Source organism: Rattus norvegicus, chromosome 3, assembly GCF_036323735.1.
Source record: "Rattus norvegicus strain BN/NHsdMcwi chromosome 3, GRCr8, whole genome shotgun sequence".
NCBI classification, from domain to species: domain Eukaryota; kingdom Metazoa; phylum Chordata; class Mammalia; order Rodentia; family Muridae; genus Rattus; species Rattus norvegicus.
Genome location: NC_086021.1, coordinates 119,788,684 through 119,810,493, shown reverse-complemented (window position 1 = coordinate 119,810,493; position 21,810 = coordinate 119,788,684). Strand labels below are relative to the sequence as shown.

General features: G+C 44.0%; 2 protein-coding genes across 3 annotated transcripts in view; one reads left to right on the top strand and one right to left on the bottom strand.

Annotated features, from left to right (window-relative positions):
- Aven (apoptosis and caspase activation inhibitor) overlaps positions 1–21,810 on the bottom strand; it is a 132,615-nt gene that overhangs the window by 75,516 nt on the left and 35,289 nt on the right. The window lies entirely within an intron of this gene.
- Chrm5 (cholinergic receptor, muscarinic 5) overlaps positions 18,864–21,810 on the top strand; it is a 52,402-nt gene continuing 49,455 nt past the window's right edge. The window contains exon 1 of the mRNA NM_017362.5: positions 18,864–19,372. The gene's annotated coding sequence lies outside the window, so the exon portion shown is untranslated. The remainder of the gene's footprint in view (positions 19,373–21,810) is intronic.

Here is a 21,810-nt window from a genome sequence, read left to right as displayed (position 1 = left end):
TGGAATATTACTCAGCTATCAAAAACAACGAGTTTATGAAATTCGTAGGCAAATGGTTGGAACTGGAAAACATCATCCTGAGTGAGCTAACCCAATCACAGAAAGACATACATGGTATGCACTCATTGATAAGTGGCTATTAGCCCAAATGCTTGAATTACCCTAGATGCCTAGAACAAATGAAACTCAAGACAGATGATCAAAATGTGAATGTTTCACTCCTTCTTTAAAAGGGGAACAAGAATACCCTTGGCAGGGAAGAGAGAGGCAAAGATTAAAACAGAGACTGAAGGAACACCCATTCAGAGTCTGCCCCACATGTGGCCCATATATATACAGCCACCCAATTAGACAAGATGGATGAAGCAAAGAAGTGCAGACCGACAGGAGCCGGATGTAGATCGCTCCTGAGAGACACAGCCAGAATACAGCAAATACAGAGGCGAATGCCAGCAGCAAACCACTGAACTGAGAATAGGACCCCCGTTGAAGGAATCAGAGAAAGAACTGGAAGAGATTGAAGGGGCTCGAGACCCCATATGTACAACAATGCCAAGCAACCAGAGCTTCCAGGGACTAAGCCACTACCCAAAAACTATACATGGACTGACCCTGGACTCTGACCTCATAGGTAGCAATGAATATCCTAGTAAGAGCACCAGTGGAAGGGGAAGCCCTGGGTCCTGCTAAGACTGAACCCCCAGTGAACTAGACTGTTGGGGGGAGGGCGGCAATGGGGGGAGGGTTGGGAGGGGAACACCCATAAGGAAGGGGAGGGGGGAGGGGGATGTTTGCCTGGATACCGGGAAAGGAAATAACACTCGAAATGTATATAAGAAATACTCAAGTTAATAAAAAAAAAAAAAAAAAGATTTTGCCTTCGAGACTCGAAATGGACACCGAAATAAACTACTGGGGAAAAAAAAAATCTAAATAGCAACCAAATTGTGAAAAGTAAAAATGTAAATCAAGTTATCTTTCTAATTTGAGCATATAATTAGGTTCTTTGTCAGGAATGAGGGCAGACAAGAATCTCATTAAATATTTGCTGACCTATTCACCCCTGGTGTTCAAATCTGCAGGCATAATATGCAATGTTTAGGATGTCAGTGCCCTGGAGCACAGGGTATCTCCAGCAGTCATCTTCTCTAGCCTTTTCTTTCAACTCTAAAGGAGTCTTCATTTTCAGCAGCAGCGTGCATATTACGACTCTGGGAGTAAATGAGCAATATAGCAGAACTAATGACAAGGAGTGGGAAAGGTAAGAGGAGGGACTAAATGATGGAACGACGATCCCTTTAAGGTCCCTGTACGATTTGCTTTTTGCGAGCCAACACTGGGGCGGCACTTCTCTCACTCACTCAGAGACTTACATCACCTGTTTCTCTGTAACCATGACGAGATGGGAAGTGTGAGGAGGGGACCCCCACTCTGCCCCAAGTGATGCTCCTAAAAGAATCTAGGAACAGTAATAAGCAACAAAATCAAGAGATAGGTCAGCTTTTTCATACCTACAAATATGTTCTCTAAAAATTGAGTCTGTGATAATCAACAGTGTATTTTTACATTACTGGCCTGGCAGTTTTATGTCAACTTGACACAAACTAAAGTCATCTGAAAGGAGACAATCTTCACTAAGGAAATGCCTCCATAAGATCAAGTTATAGGCAGGCCTGTACGGCATGTTCTTATTTAATGACTGATGGGGGAGAGCCCAGGCCATTGTGGGCTGGTGGTCCTGGGTCTATAAGAAGGCAGGCTGAGCAAGCAGGGAGGAGCAAGCCGTGAGCAGCACCCCTCCATGGCCTCCATCAGCTCCTGCTGCCAGGTTCCTGCCCTCTCAGCTTATGATGATAAACTGTTATACAGACATGTGAATGAAATAAGTCCTTCCTTCGCCAAGTTGCTTTAATCATGGTGTTTCATCACAGCAGTAGTAACTCTAAGACAGTCATCATTTATTAAATCACTTAATCCTTTTTAAGCACTTTCTGAAATTGAAAATAGAGAGATGCCACACATGACCCTGATGGAGCACTACTAAGTGATTCCCTGAGCTAGCACATGTGTGCGGCTGTCTGCCACCAGGTGACGAGTGTCCTCAGTGATGGGTCTGGTCTTCCTGCTTCCCTGTGCAGTTTCCCCAGCCATTGTTCCTTGCTGCTTTACCCTCCCTGCCTCATTATGAAGAACTTTGCTTTCTGACCTCCAGCTCGCTGCTCCCAACCTGAACCGCCCTCAGACCCAACACCCAGCCTGCATTGTGTCCTCTCCAGCACAGTGACAATAAACTTTGATTTCTGTCAGACAAGTGACTGACAGCAGACATATAAATTTAATTAGTTTCTTTTCCTTTTTTTAAAAATAGTGAGTAGGTTAAACATCCTTTCATGGTGTTTAAGAACTATTTGCATTTTACTTTTGGTGAACAATCTACCCTAAAGCCTTGTCATTTGTTTAATTTGTTTATTAATATATACTATAAGCCAGGCTGGCCCAAATTCACTATGTAGGCCAGGTTGGCCTCAAGATAGCAAGAGACCCTCCTGCTCCCATCTCCTGAGTAACGGAGCCATGCACGAGGTTACTGAAGCTCATCAGTGCATCCACAGCTCTATCACGGCACACGGCCACAGAGATCCTCCTCCATTTTACTCTGGCTCTGGTACGTTTTGCCCTATAGAAACCCTTAATTTTTATGCAACAAAATTTAGTAGTCTTTTTGTGATGGTTTATGCATTATGGGTCGTATTTTAAAATATTTCCCCATTCTAATTCTAACAATATATGAGTCTGAGTGTGAGGACACTCAAGTTTTTGACACATGCAGACTTAATCTTTATATAATATGCATTCTGGGTGGAACTTCTTTCTCCAGCTGACAACTCCGTGGGGCCAATCCCAATGATTTGAAGTGATCTGAGGTTTTTGTTTTTACAGATTTTTGCTCTGATTCCCTGAAGCTTAGAATTTCTAGGAAAATGATTTTCAGATAAACTAAGATTAGGTATAGTTTAGACAAAAAGTGCTACTTTCTATTTTCTTAAATTATAAGGACTTACTTTACTTACGAGCTCCATAGAAGATGAGCACACAGTAACCATTAATGGATGTCCTTTGAAAGAATCTTGAACCTCATTTACTTCAGCCTTGTCAGCCTTCAGCTCTCAGAATCTGCTGGACTGTATCACTGAGGGTAAATGCGTATGTCCCAGGGGCAATGCTTCCTTGCTTCTCCATCTACCACAGGCCTTTCTTCTTTGGTAAATGTCCTTCAGTCTCGTCAATATTGAGGATCTTTACTGGAGTGAGTGAAAATCCAGCCACAGTGAAATTCTTCATGTTCCCACCATTGTGGGAAATGATTTGGGGTTTGGTATAAAATGGAGGATAAATCCACCGCCCCAACTCTGACCCGGCAATTCTATTCCTGGTATTTTACTCAAGAGAAGCGAAACTCTTTCACAGGAGGACTTGCACACCAAGGCTCTGGGTATTTTCTAACATCTCAAAACTGAGCCTAAAACAGATGTCACTCAGGAAGAGGACGGCCAGATACAGAGAGGCTGTGCTGTGGTCCTATGCTGGAATACAACTCAGGAAAGGGAATTACTGAACCAGGTGAGACGCAGAAGCAATGTACTGTATAGGAAAGGGCAAACAAAAATATAGTGTAATATAGTTGAGTACGAAACATTCCTGTGGGCCATGACCCCTTTGGGGTCCCATAGCAGATATCCTGCTTGTCAGATACCTACATTATGACTCCTAACAGTAACAACATTACAGTTATGAAGTAGCAATGAAATAATTGTATGGTTGGGGTCACCACAGCATGAGGAACTGAAGGAAAGGGTCGCAGCATTAGGAAGGCTGAGAACACTGATATTCAGAGATAGCCAGGCTATTCACGATGGCAGAAATCAGGACCACGGTTGCCTAGGGAAGGAAACAAGGGAAAGAGGTCCTTTCTAGAATGATGTGATGTTTTCAAAACCAGCAATGCCTGGGGACTAACTTAGAAATAGGAACCCAGCCCCATCCATACCTCCAACACCTGAGGCTGGTTTGGGGGCTGGTGCACACAGTAATAGATGGTTTCTTAAGCCACAAAGGTGTTTCTGATTCAGGCTAAAGGTTGACAACTTCTATCCTTTAACATTTGTGCTGATTATACACTTGTACACAAACTACCAACACTTATCACTCACTGAAGGTCTGCACACCTTATGTTGAAAATTCTCCTCACCTATATGTAGAAAAACCCTCCCCCTTGAAGCTTGAGTAAGGGAACTCCGGGGCTGGAGCAATGGCTCATCAGTTAAGAAGCTTGCTGTTCTTGCTGATGACCCAGATTCTGTCTACCAGCAGACACAAGGTAGCTCACGGCCATGTGTAACTCAACTCCAGTAGCTGACACCGTCTTCGGCCTTGTGAGGCCTCCTACATGCACATGGTACAAATGCATACACACAGGGACACATACACATAAAGGAATAAAAGAAAGCTCCTCCTTTCACCACTGTCCCTCATGTGCTCCACACATCAATCATCAGACCTCACAGTTAATTCTGAAATGTCCCTCCCATCCCCCTCCCTAACACCCTACCCCACTCCTTAACACCCTACCCCCTCCTTAACACCCTACCCTTCCTCCTTAACACCCTACCCTCCCTCCTTAACACCCTACCCTCCCTCCTTAACACCCTACCCTCCCTCCTTAACACCCTACCCTCCCTCCCTAACACCCTACCCTCCCTCCCTAACACCCTACCCTCCCTCCCTAACACCCTACCCTCCCTCCCTAACACCCTACCTCCCTCCCTAACACCCTACCTCCCTCCCTAACACCCTACCTCCCTCCCTAACACCCTACCCTCCCTCCTTAACACCCTACCCTCCCTCCTTAACACCCTACCCTCCCTCCTTAACACCCTACCCTCCCTCCTTAACACCCTACCCTCCCTCCTTAACACCCTACCCCCCTCCTTAACACCCTACCCCCCCTCCTTAACACCCTACCCTCCCTAACACCCTACCCCCCCTCCTTAACACCCTACCCTCCCTCCTTAACACCCTACCCTCCCTCAACACCCTACCCTCCCTCCTTAACACCCTACCCTTCCTCCTTAACACCCTACCCTCCCTCCTTAACACCCTACCCTCCCTAACACCCTACCCCCCTCCTTAACACCCTACCCTCCCTTCTTAACACCCTACCCTCCCTCCTTAACACCCTACCCTCCCACCTTAACACCCTACCCTCCCTCCTTAACCATACCCTCCCTCCTTAACACCCTACCCCCCTCCTTAACACCCTACCCCCCTCCTTAACACCCTACCTCCCTCCTTAACACCCTACCCTCCCTCCTTAACACCCTACCCTCCCTCCCTAACACCCTACCCTCCCTCCTTAACACCCTACCCTCCCTAACACCCTACCCCCCTCCCTAACACCCTACCCTCCCTCCTTAACACCCTACCCTCCCTCCTTAACACCCTACCCTCCCTCCTTAACCATACCCTCCCTCCTTAACACCCTACCCCCCTCCTTAACACCCTACCTCCCTTCTTAACACCCTACCTCCCTCCTTAACACCCTACCCTCCCTCCTTAACACCCTACCCTCCCTCCCTAACACCCTACCCTCCCTCCCTAACACCCTACCCTCCCTCCCTAACACCCTACCCTCCCTCCCTAACACCCTACCCTCCCTCCCTAACACCCTACCCTCCCTCCCTAACACCCTACCTCCCTCCTTAACACCCTACCCTTCCTCCTTAACACCCTACCCTCCATCCTTAACACCCTACCCTCCCTCCTTAACACCCTACCCTCCCTCCTTAACACCCTACCCCTCCTTAAAATCCCTACCCTCCCTTCTTAACACCCTACCCTCCCTTCTTAACACCCTACCCTCCCTCCTTAACACCCTACCCTCCCTCTTTAACACCATACCCTCCCTCCTTAACACCATACCCTCCCTCCTTAACACCCTACCCTCCCTCGTTAACACCCTACCCTCCCTCCTTAACACCCTACCCTCCATCCTTAACACCCTACCCTCCCTCCTTAACACCCTACCCTCCCTCCTTAACACCCTACCCCCCTCCTTAACACCCTACCCTCCCTCCTTAACACCCTACCCTCCCTCCTTAACACCCTACCCTCCCTAACACCCTACCCCCCTCCTTAACACCCTACCCTCCCTCCTTAACACCCTACCCTCCCTCCTTAACACCCTACCCTCCCTAACACCCTACCCCCCTCCTTAACACCCTACCCTCCCTCCTTAACACCCTACCTTCCCTCCTTAACACCCTACCCCCCTAACACCCTACCCCCCTCCTTAACACCCTACCCCCCTCCCTAACACCCTACCCCCTCCCTAACAGCCTACCCTCCCTCCTTAACACCATACCCTCCCTCCTTAACACCCTACCCCCCTCCTTAACACCCTACCCTCCATCCTTAACACCCTACCCTCCATCCTTAACACCCTACCCTCCCTCCTTAACACCCTACCCTCCCTAACACCCTACCCCCTCCTTAACACCCTACCTCCATCCTTAACACCCTACCCTCCCTCCTTAACACCCTACCCTCCCTCCTTAACACCCTACCCTCCCTCCTTAACACCCTACCCTCCCTCCTTAACACCCTACCCTCCCTCCTTAACACCCTACCCTCCATCCTTAACACCCTACCCTCCCTAACACCCTACCCCCCTCCTTAACACCCTACCCTCCCTTCTTAACACCCTACCCTCCCTCCTTAACACACTTCCAGTTACAACTTCTAATTTCACCTGGTCTAGAAGGAAAGCATCTTTCTGTCTTCTAATTCTCCCTCTAAATTGCCAGAGCTATTTTTTGTGACATAGATATGCTGATTCTCCTTGTTATTTAAATTGCCAGCTCCCCAAAGCACCATAATGGGACACCAAAAACCTTTGGTGACTATAGCAACAAAATGGTCTACTATAAGAGGCCGAAGACAAAAAGCAGAATCTCCCGCTCTCTAGCAGGCAGACCTCAACAGACTCAGCGGCTTGGATGCCTTCTACAAACAATTACAGCCTAACTTCCAAAGGTCTCTGGTGTCTCACCCCAAATAGCCACTCTCAGGGAGGACAAGTGGCATTGTAAAATCTGCTACCTTGGGAAAATAAACTTCCCCTTCTTGAGACTCCATTTAAATACAACTCCATGCAAATAGTCCAAGAAATGAGGTCAGAGAACTTAACTACTATGAAAGGGCACATATGCACACAATTCTCTGAGAATGTTCCCATCATATTTCTATCCAGTGTCTATTCTTGATTAAAACTTATATCAGTGCTGGCCTGGTTGGTACTTTTCACCCATGCCACGGGCTCGTCCTCCCAGGATGACTAATTCCTTCAGACCTGATGCTGCACTGGCAGCAACAGAGTCAGGACTTGCATAATATGTATGGTAAAGCTGTTCTCATGATCAACCCTTCAGTTACACTCCATCTTGTGCCGAAAACACCGCATCCTCCATATACAGCTTCCCTGTGTGGTATAGTCCTGCCTGCTATTTAAAATCCAGCAGAAACATCACCTGCTTTCTAAGAGTTTCCCAGCAGCACACCCAGACACCTGGCTGTTGTCTCCCATTTCCCTGTGCCTTAGAATGCAAAGCTTTGGGAACTGCATTGCTATCTGCACTAAGCTTTTCTTTCATGCATATTTCAAGGAAGTTCCAGGTTCTAGCAGGAAGCCCAACACAAGTCTATCTTTAGGCTCACTGTTGCCTCTTTAAGTCTCTCTTACCACCCACAGCCACAGCCCTCAAAGCACTAAGGCAAGCCACCGCTGTTCCTCCCCCTGCCTGGGAGATATTCCTAACCACACACACCCCCCATGCTGCTCCTTAGCTAAACTAAACAGGTTACAGGTCACTAGGTCAAGGACTGAAAAAAGGCAGCACAGAAGGTTGAGAAGCCAGGAAGGAGGACTGCAAACTAGAAGCAGAGGTTCTGACCTTGCTGTGCAAACACTGAAAACATGGATTCAACACAGTAACTGCCCTGGAGAAGCGGACTTCAGTGGAGTCTGGACATACATAAAGAAATTTCTATCACACTGTGGATATCTTCAGACCTCATCTCATATACTCAGCAAATGCATAAAGAAATGCAAATCCCAACAAGGCACGCCATCCTGAGATGGGACTTTAGATCCGAGTGAAGGCAAGCTGATGTTGCTGTTCCAGCACTGCTTACTTCCCAGTCTGAGGACCAGGCATTCCCACCAGGTGAGCTGCTCTCAGACCACCCTGTCTCCAGATCCTTGACTTGATTTCCCCGTGCTAAAAAAAGGAAAGTCCTGCTCAGAAATGGGGGTTTCTGTCAGCAATAAAATACAAGCTTTTGACACCTTTGTGGAAAGTTAGGCGGTTGTACCAGCTAACAGCAATAATAAACACTGAAGAGACAGGACAGCCTCTAACGAATGGTGCCAGGAAAACTGGGTGGTTCTGTATACAAACAAAAGTAGATTCCTACTGCTGACTTTGCATACACATGGACACACATGCACAAAAAAAGAAAACAAATGACAAATGTGGAGGGTATCCTACACTTTGCTTTCCTGCTGCTGTGATAAAACACTGACCGAACTATCTTGGAGGGAAAGGATTTAATTCTCTTACGATTCCATGGCACGATCTATCACTGAGGGAAGTCAGGACAGGAACTCAAGCAGAGACCATGGAGGAACACTGTTTACTGCCGTGCTCCCTGTGGCTTGTACAACCTAGGACCACCTGCCCACGGGTGGCACAATGCATAGTGGGCTGGATGCTCCCACATCAGTCATTAAGAAAATGCCCCAGCCCTGCCCACAGGCCAATCTGATGGCTTCTTCAGCTGAGGTTCCCTCCCTCTTCCCAGGGGACTGCAGTGTGTGTGCAGTTGGTAACAACTAACCAGAACAAATGAAGAGCCCTCGTCACAGGACCTGGGAACATGTACTGGTGCAGTCACCACAGAAGTCAGTGTGGCAACTCCTAAAGGAAGAATCACAGAGCTCATCTCTTACTCTCCCGGGCCGTAGCCTAAGGACTCTATGTGAGCAGTCCACCCAGATAGTCTCTCAACCGTGGTTTGTGCTGCACTGTTCACAATAGCCAGGAAATGGACCAATTGAGATGAAGTCCTACAGGTGACTGGTCAAACTGTGGTGTAAGTGCAGAATAATAGAATTTTATTCAGTCTGTAAAGAAAACTAAAATCAATCTATTTACAGGAAAAAAATAGATGGAGCTTGAGATTATTGTTAAGCAAAATAATCCAAACTCAAAACAGGAAAATACTGCATGTTTTCTTTTATATGTGTACTGTAGACAAAGTTGTGTGTAAGAGTGTGTGTGTGTGTGTGTCTGTGTGTGTCTGTGCGTGTGTCTGTGTGTCTGTCTGTGTGTCTGTGTGTGTGTGTGTGTCTGTGTGTCTGTGTGTGTCTGTGTGTGTCTGTGCGTGTCTGTGTGTGTGTCTGTATGTCTGGGGGGGGGGGAGGATCCTGAATTGGAGGACTATATCTTAGGGGAAGGGAAAAGACAAAAGAAAATAGTGGAACACATCAGACAAGCAGCAGAAGGGGAGAGGTAGGAGACCAACAGGAGGCAGGCAGAGGAAGTCGGGTGGGCCTTAGAAGAGGAAGATGGATAACACACCAAGTTAAATGAAATATTTATATGAAAATGTCACAATGAGACCCATTATTCTGTTTGTGAATGACAGAAAATATAAATTGCTTTTACCAAATAAGAAACCACTGAAAATCAGCTTCAGCCTTTATACTTTATACTTTATAGTCTCTGTGAATTATATCATTTACTAATGAAAACAAATATATATTCACAATATATATTCACAAAAGCACAATGCTAGACACTAAACTCATGGATCCTTTTCAACATGGTGGTGATTTCGGACTTTTAACTGAGTAAAAATCAAATCAGTGGACGGATGGAATTTCTGTCACATCTGTGAATGTCATGCTGAATTTTAAAACCCTGAAAATTGCGATGGACACAACCCTACCACAGCAGCAGACGTGCCACCCTCATCAGGTTGTTATGGCAACTGCACTACTTGGGCTGAGAAGAGGGATCGGATGTTTGTGTCAGAGAGAGATTTTTGTTGCAGGCTGCCATTAGAAATACTAAAAGATATTTGAGCATAAATCTCAGAACATGAAGAGGCCCCCAAGAGAATCCCCTTCCTCATTAAACATGTCTATCAGTGTTATCACTGTTTAGGTGACAACTTAGGAAGCCATATTGTTGAAGTATCATAGGTGTAACTTCCCTGCCATTTCTAGGAGATACAATCTGCCAAGAAAGGGAACCAACCAATTGCCCTACACAGCTGGGGAATCTATGAACCACAACAATGATCAACATAACAAGATACCCCAGAGGCTGGATAGCAGTGGGAACCAACAACTGTCTAATCATCTAACTAGGGCCAGCTACCCAGGGCAGTGAGTTTCTGGAGTTTAGAGAATCTACTGTGGCCACTTCACTAGGTCAACATAACTCCTAATTGCATTTTTAAACTTGTTCTTATACCACCGGGAAGTATAATTCACACCTTGGGTCAAAAAAGCTCTTCTTTGCAGTAGAGTCCATTACAGAAAGAAAACAACAACAAACAAACAAACAAACAAACAAACAAACAAAACCTGGCCAAAATGCAGAGATCAACTACTCAATGGATACCAGTGGATACATTTACAACAGAACTCCTACACCTAAAGTTCAGGGGCAGAAGACTGTAAGAGGACGAAGTCTGCTGACTTCTTAATGTCCCTTAAGGCTCAGAAAGATCCTTTAAAAACATTAAGTCACTGAGTCTCCAGTTTGAAGCCCTGCTGTACACACACACACACACACACACACACACCATAATTACGGTTGTTTCTACTTACTCATGATGACTCTAAAGTGTCTATTTCTCACTTCTACCCAAGTATCCCTAATGGCTTTACGTAATACTACCTAATCTTAGGGTTAGTCCCTCTCATTTGCTCTTCAAATAATTCACAAAATTTATTAAATGAAGTGTCCCAACTCATGAGGGATCACCAATGTAGCTCTGAGCTCCGCTGATCCTACAGGAATCAGTTCCATGTGTCACATGTTTCACTCATGCATGTGTTACATAATGTCTGAATCATACTAAATATGTTGAGTTTGTCGGGCATTTTTTAATTATGAAAACTCTCCGAGTCCCCTCTTGGGCTCTGTTGAAGTGTGCAGCTCATTAGTCAATAGCTATATTACCACACAAGAGCACAGCAGACCCTACTGCTCCTACAGAACTGTCAGTGACCACTGTTCCCAATGCCTGTGGTAACCACCATTCTACTCTCAGCTTCTTTTAGAGTCCTCCCTCAAGTGAGGCCACATAATACTTGCCTGAGTGTGGCTTATTTCATTTTACATAATAATCTCTAGTTCTACCCATATTGCCACAAATGATAGAATTTCGTTCTTTTTTAACAGCTAAATAGTAGCCCATTTGGTATATATACAGTGACTCTATGTTTAGAAATAGATCCACCTATCATCTACAAAGAGACTAATCAATAACTTTTAGGATTGTCAGCAGAACCTGTTATAAGAGACTAACCAATTGCCAGGCTTTCTATATCATTTTATTTCTATAAATGATATTATAAAACTCTTGGCTTAAATACACTTAAATAAACTCTTAACTATATAAAACTCTTGACTGATTGCCTTCTAAAGTCATCCTTAAAATTGTTTTGAAACAGCAAATGGTGCTGGTTCAACTGGAGGTCAATATGTAGAAGAATGCAGATCGATCCATGCTTATCACCCTGTACAAAGCTTAAGTCCAAGTGGATCAAGGACCTCCACATCAAACCAGACACACTCAAACTAATAGAAGAAAAACTAGGGAAGCATCTGGAACACATGGGCACTGGAAAAAATTTCCTGAACAAAACACCAATGGCTTATGCTCTAAGATCAAGAATCGACAAATGGGATCTCATAAAACTGCAAAGCTTCTGTAAGGCAAAGGACACTGTGGTTAGGACAAAACGGCAACCAACAGATTGGGAAAAGATCTTTACCAATCCTACAACAGATAGAGGCCTTATATCCAAAATATACAAAGACCTCAAGAAGTTAGACCGCAGGGAGACAAATAACCCTATTATAAAATGGGGTTCAGAGCTAAACAAACAATTCACAGCTGAGGAATGCCGAATGGCTGAGAAACACCTAAAGAAATGTTCAACATCTTTAGTCATAAGGGAAATGAAAATCAAAACAACCCTGAGATTTCACCTCACACCAGTGAGAATGGCTAAGATCAAAAACTCAGGTGACAGCAGATGCTGGCGAGGATGTGGAGAAAGAGGAACACTCCTCCATTGTTGGTGGGATTGCAGACTGGTACAACCGTTCTGGAAATCAGTCTGGAGGATCCTCAGAAAATTGGACATTGAACTGCCTGAGGATCCAGCTATACCTCTCTTGGGCATATACCCAAAAGATGCCCCAACATATAAAAAAGACACGTGCTCCACTATGTTCATCGCAGCCTTATTTATAATAGCCAGAAGCTGGAAAGAACCCAGATGCCCTTCAACAGAGGAATGGATACAGAAAATGTGGTACATCTACACAATGGAATATTACTCAGCTATCAAAAACAACGGCTTTATGAAATTCGTAGGCAAATGGTTGGAACTGGAAAATACCATTCTGAGTGAGCTAACCCAATCACAGAAAGACATACATGGTATGCACTCATTGATAAGTGGCTATTAGCCCAAATGCTTGAATTACCCTAGATGCCTAGAACAAATGAAACTCAAGACGGATGATCAAAATGTGAATGTTTTACGCCTTCTTTAAAAGGGGAACAAGAATACCCTTGGCAGGGAAGAGAGAGGCAAAGATTAAAACAGAGACTGAAGTAACACCCATTCAGAGCCTGCCCCACATGTGGCCCATACATATACAGCCACCCAATTAGACAAGATGGATGAAGCAAAGAAGTGCAGACCGACAGGAGCCGGATGTGGATCGCTCCTGAGAGACACAGACAGAACACAGCAAATACAGAGGCGAATGCCAGCAGCAAACCACTGAACTGAGAATAGAACCCCCGTTGAAGGAATCAGAGAAAGAACTGGAAGAGCTTGAAGGGGCTCGAGACCCCATATGTACAACAATGCCAAGCAACCAGAGCTTCCAGGGACTAAGCCACTACCTAAAGACTATACATGGACTGACCCTGGACTCTGACCTCATAGGTAGCAATGAATATCCTAGTAAGAGCACCAGTGGAAGGGGAAGCCCTGGGTCCTGCTAAGACTGAACCCCCAGTGACCTAGACTGTTGGGGGGAGGGGGACAATGGGCGGAGGGTGGGGAGGGGAACACCGATAAGAAAGGGGAGGGGGGAGGGGGATGTTTGCCCGGAAACCGGGAAAGGGAATAACACTCGAAATGTATATAAGAAATACTCAAGTTAATAAAAAAAATAAAAAAATAAAAAAAAATTTGTTTTGAAACTGCCAATTACAAATTAGTTCAAAATATGTATATAAAAATCTTATGAAACAGTGTGATGACTACATTGGCTGACTATACCAAGTGTGCCCTTCCTAATGAAGCACACAGCACTGAGGAGAGCAGGCTATGCACCCACATGAGAAAGGATGGGGCCCCAGCACTTACTGTGTGAAACGGGAGGAAGAAACAATCTTCTGTGCAGTGCCTTCCAGAGATGACAGTATCGTGTAATCTCTGTAATAATGACAACTGCTGATGTCTAGTAAGCACTTGCCCCGACATGACAGTCATTGTACTCCATGCTTTTCAGGTAGTGGACACAGATACTCTGAGAAGCACACTATCTTCAAAGATTCAAAGATTCTATGAAAGCAGAGGCTCAAGTGGGACAAAGACACTAACAAACAAAAAATTCTCTAGACTTAATCAGCAAACTTCTATGAGATCTACTCACAAAGTGTGTGTGTGTGTGTGTGTGTGTGTGTGTGTGTGTGTGTGTGTGTGTGTGTAAAGAGATTCCCTAAAGATTAGATATATACAGCTGCCAAGAAAAACAAAAGCCAGAGCCCATCTAAACAACACTGCACAGAGCATGGTTCCTTTTGATAAGCAGGATCCCAACGCTGGTAGCTAGGAATGACCTCACTGTGAATGAGGAGCTAGAAAATATTCTAGGGGCTCTGACATATCTGCAAATCTCAAGGACCTGGCAATCAGGATGCAACACTTTTCATCCTGCTACAGTTGGGGACACACATGGTTCTATGAACACATCCCCTACAAGGGCAGAGACCTCATTTTTAAAGCTATGATCAGCTCTGTACAGTTCTGGAACATAATGAATACTTCATAAATCTTCAATGACCAACCTTAGTAACCAATGCTTCCTGGACCATATCCACTCTACTAGCCTGTAAAATCAGACGTTCCTGAAGTGTGGCCTGGAGACCTCTAGTGGTTGTCTGCAGTTCACTGAAGGGAAAAGGTCACTGTCTAGAGCAGTGAAATCAAGATGCACCGATAGAGAAATACCTCAGGAAGTCTTCAAGTGTTTCTGAAATCTGCATTTGAAGATAAAAATACCCTTGGTTCATTCAAATATGATCTATAGGAGGAAAGCAATTGTTTCCTGATGGGCAACTTTATTGTAATTTTTAAACCTTTTAAATTTTAAATGAAAGGTGGATGCCTAATTCAATTTTAAATTTTCTAATGAAAGATGAATGCCTAACTCCATACGCAAAGCTCTTGCCAAGAAGTGTAAAGACCAGAGTTTGGATCCCCAGGGCCTACATTATGTGAAGTGTGTAGCAGCTCCCTGTAATTCCAGCACTTGAAATAAGGCATTCCCAGAGTGGCCTGGCTAGCCTGTGATCTAAACTAGCAATATTGGCTAGCTCTGGGGTCAACTGAGAGATCCTGCCTCCGTGAACAATGGGGAACAATGAAGGAAAACACCCGGTAACAGCATTGGGTCTCCATATTCAAATCAATTCATGTGCACCATGTGTGTCACACAGGCAAACACAAATATACAACAGGTGTGCACACTCCATAAACATATATTTGTGAGAAAGAAAAAGAGAAAAAGATCTATGTGTAGCATTTTAAAGCATACTTCTATTTGAGAGATCATGAAGGAACAGAATACACAATTCTAGAAAGTTAAAAAGAAATGCTAGACAGTTGTGGTGCACTCCTTTAATCCCAGCACTCAGGAGGCAGAGACCAACCTGGTCTATAGAACGAGTTCTAATATAGCCAGAGCTACACAGAGAAACCCTTCTTGAAAAAAAAAAAAAAGAGGAAAAAAAAAACCACAAAACAACTAACATTCTTCTATAAATCCAAGGCACAAAAGAGAGAAAGAAACCTCCCTTCTCTTTAAATTCACATCATCTTCTCAACCCTCAAGATCACCTGCAGGTCATCCGGAGTCTCAGAGAGATTTCATACCTTGCTTGACAGGTTGGTGGCCATGCTGGAGGAGAACTGCTGTTTAAAATGGTAACGGGAGTGTGGTGCGTCAGAAACACTCTTCTTTCCCAGTAAGGAATAGAAGGAGTCAGTTGGGGACTCTTGGAGCCACTGTCTGTCTTGATCATACCAGACCCCAACATCTTCCAAGTTGGGAAGAGAACTATGCACAGTAGAGAAAGTAAAAGTAGATATAGTTTTCCATGAACAAGATCAATACCAGGAATGCTTTGATAGTCAGCTTGACAAGTTTTAGAACCGCCATGTACTCAAATCTCTGAGCGTGTACATAAGGAATCATCTAAACTAGGCTAACTGGGGCAGGAAGACACACCCTAAATGTAAGCTGTACCCTATTTCATGGACAAGGGTCCCAGAGTAAAAAGGAGGCAGCTTCTTTGGGGGTTAGAACTGTCTACATCATCAAATGAATGCTTTCCTTCTAATTCAGTTATAGCCAGGCTACTGGGAGGTCATGATTTGAAATCGAGTGGGAACTTAGACCTGAAGTATATACCCTAGTATTACTGTTCCATATGCAGTCCCTCCTTTCCAAATTTTTACACAAATTTCCCCAACAGGACAAATGCCTTCCTGACACTGGCTGCATGTTATAAATGATAAGGATAATTACAGACCACTTAGAAAGAGGAAAGCAGAATTTTGGCTCACCTTTCTGTTTTAACTTAACTATATATAATGGCCATAGCACTACTTCCTGGCCCTTTTTTGAAATGGCTGGCACATGTATAAGTGTGTATAACATACTTAAGTGTATAACACATACAACACTTATTTAACAGGCCTTGAGAGACAAGGCATAATGGAGAGCATGTAAAAATACTACACAGAGTTACTAAGCATCCATACCGTAACAACAGAGCAAACGCCTTGGCAGTATGTTGTCTATGATTTATGAACACCTTGCAAGAGGGGCATTCCATAACTGGAAGCCCTCAGCACTGGCTTTAAGCCCAGGTAGGCACGGGAAAACAACTTCCATCCACGCTCTTTCAAATGGCTCCCCATATCTCACCTTCTCATTTCTCACCCACCCAGCCACTTGGAGAGATGAAGTGAGATGAAAGAAGGGAAGCTGAAAGAGAGGAAACTTCAACACAGGAGGTGCAGCACACAGCTTTCTCAAATTTCATGTTCTTGCATTCCTGGAGAAGTTAAACAGACAGCCAAATGTCTTAAATTCTTACAAGTGTAAGAACTAAAATACACAGGGATGAGCACTAGACATGAGAAAGGTGTGTGGTGTCCTAGTCACAGGTCCTCAGAAACACCACAGCCTCACTGGCTAGGTCTTTGTCTCACGGAACTCTGTCCCGTACCAATGGTGAAACTTTGGAATATTAGTTATGTGTTATGTGTTTGATAAGAAAACAAGCAAAGTGGTGTTACTCGGCAGCAACTATATTTGACTGGATTTACCCAGACCCTAGAAATGTCTCAAGACAGCAGAACAGAACCTTAAACTGTAGACAGAGTCAAGAAAATACACAGAAAGCAATGAACCAATCTAACAGCCCTATCTTTAAAGATTTATTTTTGAAATTATGTTTATGCATTCTTGCATGGGTATGAGTACGTGTGGGTTCACAAGTACAGGTGCACATGGTGCCCAGAGGTTAGAATCCTCCACACCTGGAGTTACAGGTGGTTGTAAGGTGCCCAACATGGGTTCTCAGGTCCTCCAGAAGAGCAATATGTACTCTTAACTACTGAGCCATCACTCCATGCCCCGATATTACAATTCTTTTTAGTATTATGGCCTCAGTGTTAAGTAGGAAAGAGTTCAAGAAAATACTAAAGATATGCTCACTTGCATATTCAAGCTACAAACCTACATGAAGATAGCTATGAAATCAAAACTACTTCTTTCTCATGTGTAGTTATCCCGGTCGGGTTTTAAGCTTCTAATGCTTGACACCTAAGTACACTTGGAATGCTCTCTTGAGAAATTCTATGGAAAAACAAGAGCTTCTGAGGAACAAGAAATTTCAAGTAGACTGGCCAATGGATGGCTGCAGAGAATTCGTAAGATGTGCATCGGAAGAGTGTTTGTGTGGTTGTAAACTATATATAGTTAAGTAGAAAGAAAAAAATGAAATTTCCTTTAAAGTACTTCAATAAAGAGAAAACACTGGCAGTTACTGAAACGTGGACATGGGTCTATAGGAGCCTGTGTTTCCCTTCACCTTGTCCAAGTTTGAAGTGTTCAATAATTAAAGCATTTTAAAATATCCTTCTGGCCAGTTCAGGGATTTCTAGTAAGACTGAAATTGGACAATATTTACAAGATTTGACATTTCTAATTAATGCTTATGTTTAGGTAAATAAAGTTTGTGAGGTGCTAGAGAAAAAAAAAATATCCTTCTACCTAGTCATAGTCCTAAAAGGGTCCACTGAGGAGTGGGTGAAAGGTCCCTGCCAGGTTTAACAACTAAAAACAAAAATTATGAAACTGGCATTTTTAGATCTATACTTTATACATAGGTGATCAGAATTTCATGTAGTTTTAAAAAAACTGGTTGAAGACCATTCATTACATTAAAATGTAAGATATAAATATCAAGTGATCTGTAATGCTTTCTTCCAAAGCAACAAAATACTTATATCCTAAAGATGCATAAAAGCACGTGCATCTTTAATTAAGGAAAGAGATGCCTTTCCCTGTCATCGCCTTAACTCACAGTATTTGCTTTCTATCCAAGACCTTTTAAAACTCCCTTTCACTGGAGAAAGCTACATGGTGATAACTCAGCTGGACAGGACCCTGCAAATACTGCACAGCACAGGTGGGAAGTCTTCCTAGCCAAAGGGACGAGCAGGAGAGATGTACATTCGTACGGCACGCAGGAGCCTCACTCCAGCTACCTCTTGCTAAGCTCTTTTTCTTTTTTTTTCTTTTTTCCTTCCAAAATACGTCATTTAACTGTCTGTCAAAATAACTCTTGCCTAGTCTATCTGATCACACTCCAGAGCTGCAGCCTCTCCTGATTCCCTCCTCAGTGGCAAGCTGCTCGGAAGAGCACCTAGTGAACAGCATCCGCCCCTCTGCTCCTTCCTCTCTTCCTGCCAGGGCGCACCGCTGTCCATGAGGAGGAGTAATTAATGGGCTCATTGTGTATGAAAGCAGCATCCCACCACTTGGCTGTCTGGTCTGAACGGAGCCGATCAGCGCTTCATTCACGTTCAGTGTCTGGGATGTGGTAAAGCTGTTCTTCCTTTTGGATTTTTCCCTCACCACTCAGAAACCAGTGCACTGGAGCGATGTATTAACAGAAGCACTCGGGAAAGAAAGGAAATGCTTAACCTCTGCAGACAGGAGACTGAAGGACGGAAAGTTGATAAGGGAAAAGCCAAGGGAAGCAGAAGGTGTTAAAGAATACCCACGCTTCTGGAACACACAACAGTGTTACAGCAGCGTGATCTGGAGATGCTGGAGACTCTAAATTACAGGTGAGCAGAACTTTTCCAGAGGCTGAAACATCTACAAGAGCAATCAGGATTTCTCACTGCTGAGATAACCAATGAATTTTTAATAAGTTCTGAGCTCTGTGGTCAGATCAATGGCTGTTATCCGATAAAGACAAATTTTACCCTTTGATTTCCATAATCCTGTCCGAATGGAATCTTCACCTTGCTGCTACCTGTGCTAACTAATGCCACGGGATTACCGTGCCTCAGAGATGCTGCAAAAAATAAGACACATGGGTGAAAGAGATCACCACAGCAAAGTCGATGAGGCATTTCCAGTGAGAGTTTACCCTTCCTCGCTGAGCTTCTACCAACTCCTGCCAGGTAAGACTCAATTTTATGACATTGATTCATAGCATAACTACTGAGATGATACCTGTTATTTCAGTGAGGGAGCCGGTGATTTGAATTTCATGTGGTTCTGCCATAAGCCTTATGCAGACTTAAACCTTCTGAGGTAAACCCCTGTTTCTACTTAGGCTGCATGCTGGACGGCTCTGCAACAACATGGCTTGCAAATCCCGTCTATTTTTCACTGAATTTATCTTCATTGTTTTTAGAATTATAATTTTATTTTGTAATTTGAAAGCAATCTGCATGAGAAGCATCCAGAATGCTGCCTAAGAGGCACCCACAGAAGTCTTTACCAAGCTTGCCAGAGAACTGGGGGAAAGAAAGAATTCATCAGCCTGGTTAGCAACATTTCTGTCAATGTTTTTAAAAGGCTCAATGCCTGACTTTAATCCTTAGCAAAACAAACCCCTAAACTGTGATGTCATTCTCATCCACACCGAGGGAAACACCTCTAGTGAACACTGCCAGGGCGGGGTGAATTTACCCCAAAGACAGCAGGGATGGTTCTGTAGCAGAGCAACGGAACATTTAAGAACAGAACGAAATGAAGTCTGGTGCACTTAAACCTCCAAAGTTCTCATCAAAAGCTGATGGCCTGAACTTCAAAATGCAAGGCCATGAGAGAATTTTAAAGGGTGAGTGCCTTGTAGAAACGCCCTAGCACTCACTCCAGAAGGAGATTTCTGAAGAGACTCTGTGTAGAAACTACAGACAGGAACTGTCAGCCCTCCTCCACCTGATGATACTTTAATGCCCTCCCTACAACTTCACTAGAATGAAGTCATTGTCATAAGTTCAACTGAGAAGTTAGGGTCAAAAACCTTAGCAAAAGCCCTAAAACAAAGGCATATTTCTATTAGCCTGGGAGGGTGGAGATAAGAAAAACAACCAAAGCGCACCACACCTAACTAAAGAAATTGGCTAATCCAAGAAAAACCATCCAAAGTGATTGTTCTCAACACAGATGTGAGCACTGGGGAGACAGCTCCTCAGTAGACAGACTTCTCTCCTGGCCTACGCAGGGCGTGAGCTCCATCCCCAGGACAATGTGATAGGAAGAAGGGAAATTGTTTCCATCCCATTGAATGATTTCTGTCTTCAGCTGTTAATTCAGAAGGTGAGACCCACCACTCCTCCTTTACTCTTTTCAAGACACTGCACAGACAACCTTAAATGGCACTTGTCCTTTGCATATGAAGCCACTATGCACTCTCACTTGTCGATTTCCAGTATCAGAGGAAAGCACTCATTTCAACACAGGCAGTGACTTGACTGAAACTACACCAGTGTGTTTCAGGAGGGGAAAGACTATAAGTTCCAAAGTTTCATTTGCGTAACAGCTAAACTGAAGTGCTGGCTTATTGCCTCCCCCGCTAATATATAAGACTTACTTGAGTCACTAAAGGTTGTTTTCACCTTTTCATACCATGCTTTACAGATTGACATGTTTTTTAAAAATGCATATAAAGAAAATATGTCACATAGTATTCAATAAAATATAAGGATTCAATAAAAGCAATCATAATTAAACAATTCAAACAACTCAAGGAAAGGGGGATTTACAACACTGTGCTTGTTTTACTTCTAATAACTGGAATGGAAGGGGATGTAAAACAATGTTCCTAGTATTTACTCACTGTTCTGCGGAAGATTCCTGTCCCACTTCTTAGGGACTTTGCTTCCTTCCATAGCCTCCAATGACAACGGATAGGCAGACAGACACCAAATGCAAACTTCCAAGTTAATCTCTGAAGCATTAGACCCAGTGAACTTTCTCTCCCATCTATAACAATCCATTCAGAAAGCTGTCAGCCTCAGTGACAGCTTCCAACTGTAGTAACTCACCACAGTCTACAGTTACTGATGCACTAAAACGCTGTGAGCTTCAGCACCTCACAGGTACTAATGGGTGAGCTTTTTACTAATTTCATTTTACTGTTTACTTATTTGTTTTTTGGGGTTTTTTGGTTTTTGATTTTTAAGACAATGTTTCTCTGTATAGCCATGGCTGTCCTGGATCTTGGTCTGTAGACCAGGCTGGTCTCGAACTCCAAGATCTGTCTTTCTCTGGAAATGCTCCACTATACCCAGCAAGTTTAGTTTTTAAAGAGTGTGTGTGTGTGTGTGTGTGTGTGTGTGTGTGTGTGTGTGTGTGTGTGTGTGTAAGAGAGAGGTGGGGTGGAGTAGCCACACCACATGTGGCGGTCAGAGCAAACTCTGTGTAGTGGGCTATCTCCTACCTTTATGTGGGATTGAACTAGGGTTTCCAGGCTACCTACATGGCAAATGCTTTTGCACACTGAACCACCCTGGCAGCAACCATGTAAGGGGTTTCAAAGTGAGTACAATTGATGAGATTTTTGAATCTTGGAGAATAATCAATGACTGATAATTGTTTCTGTGATTCA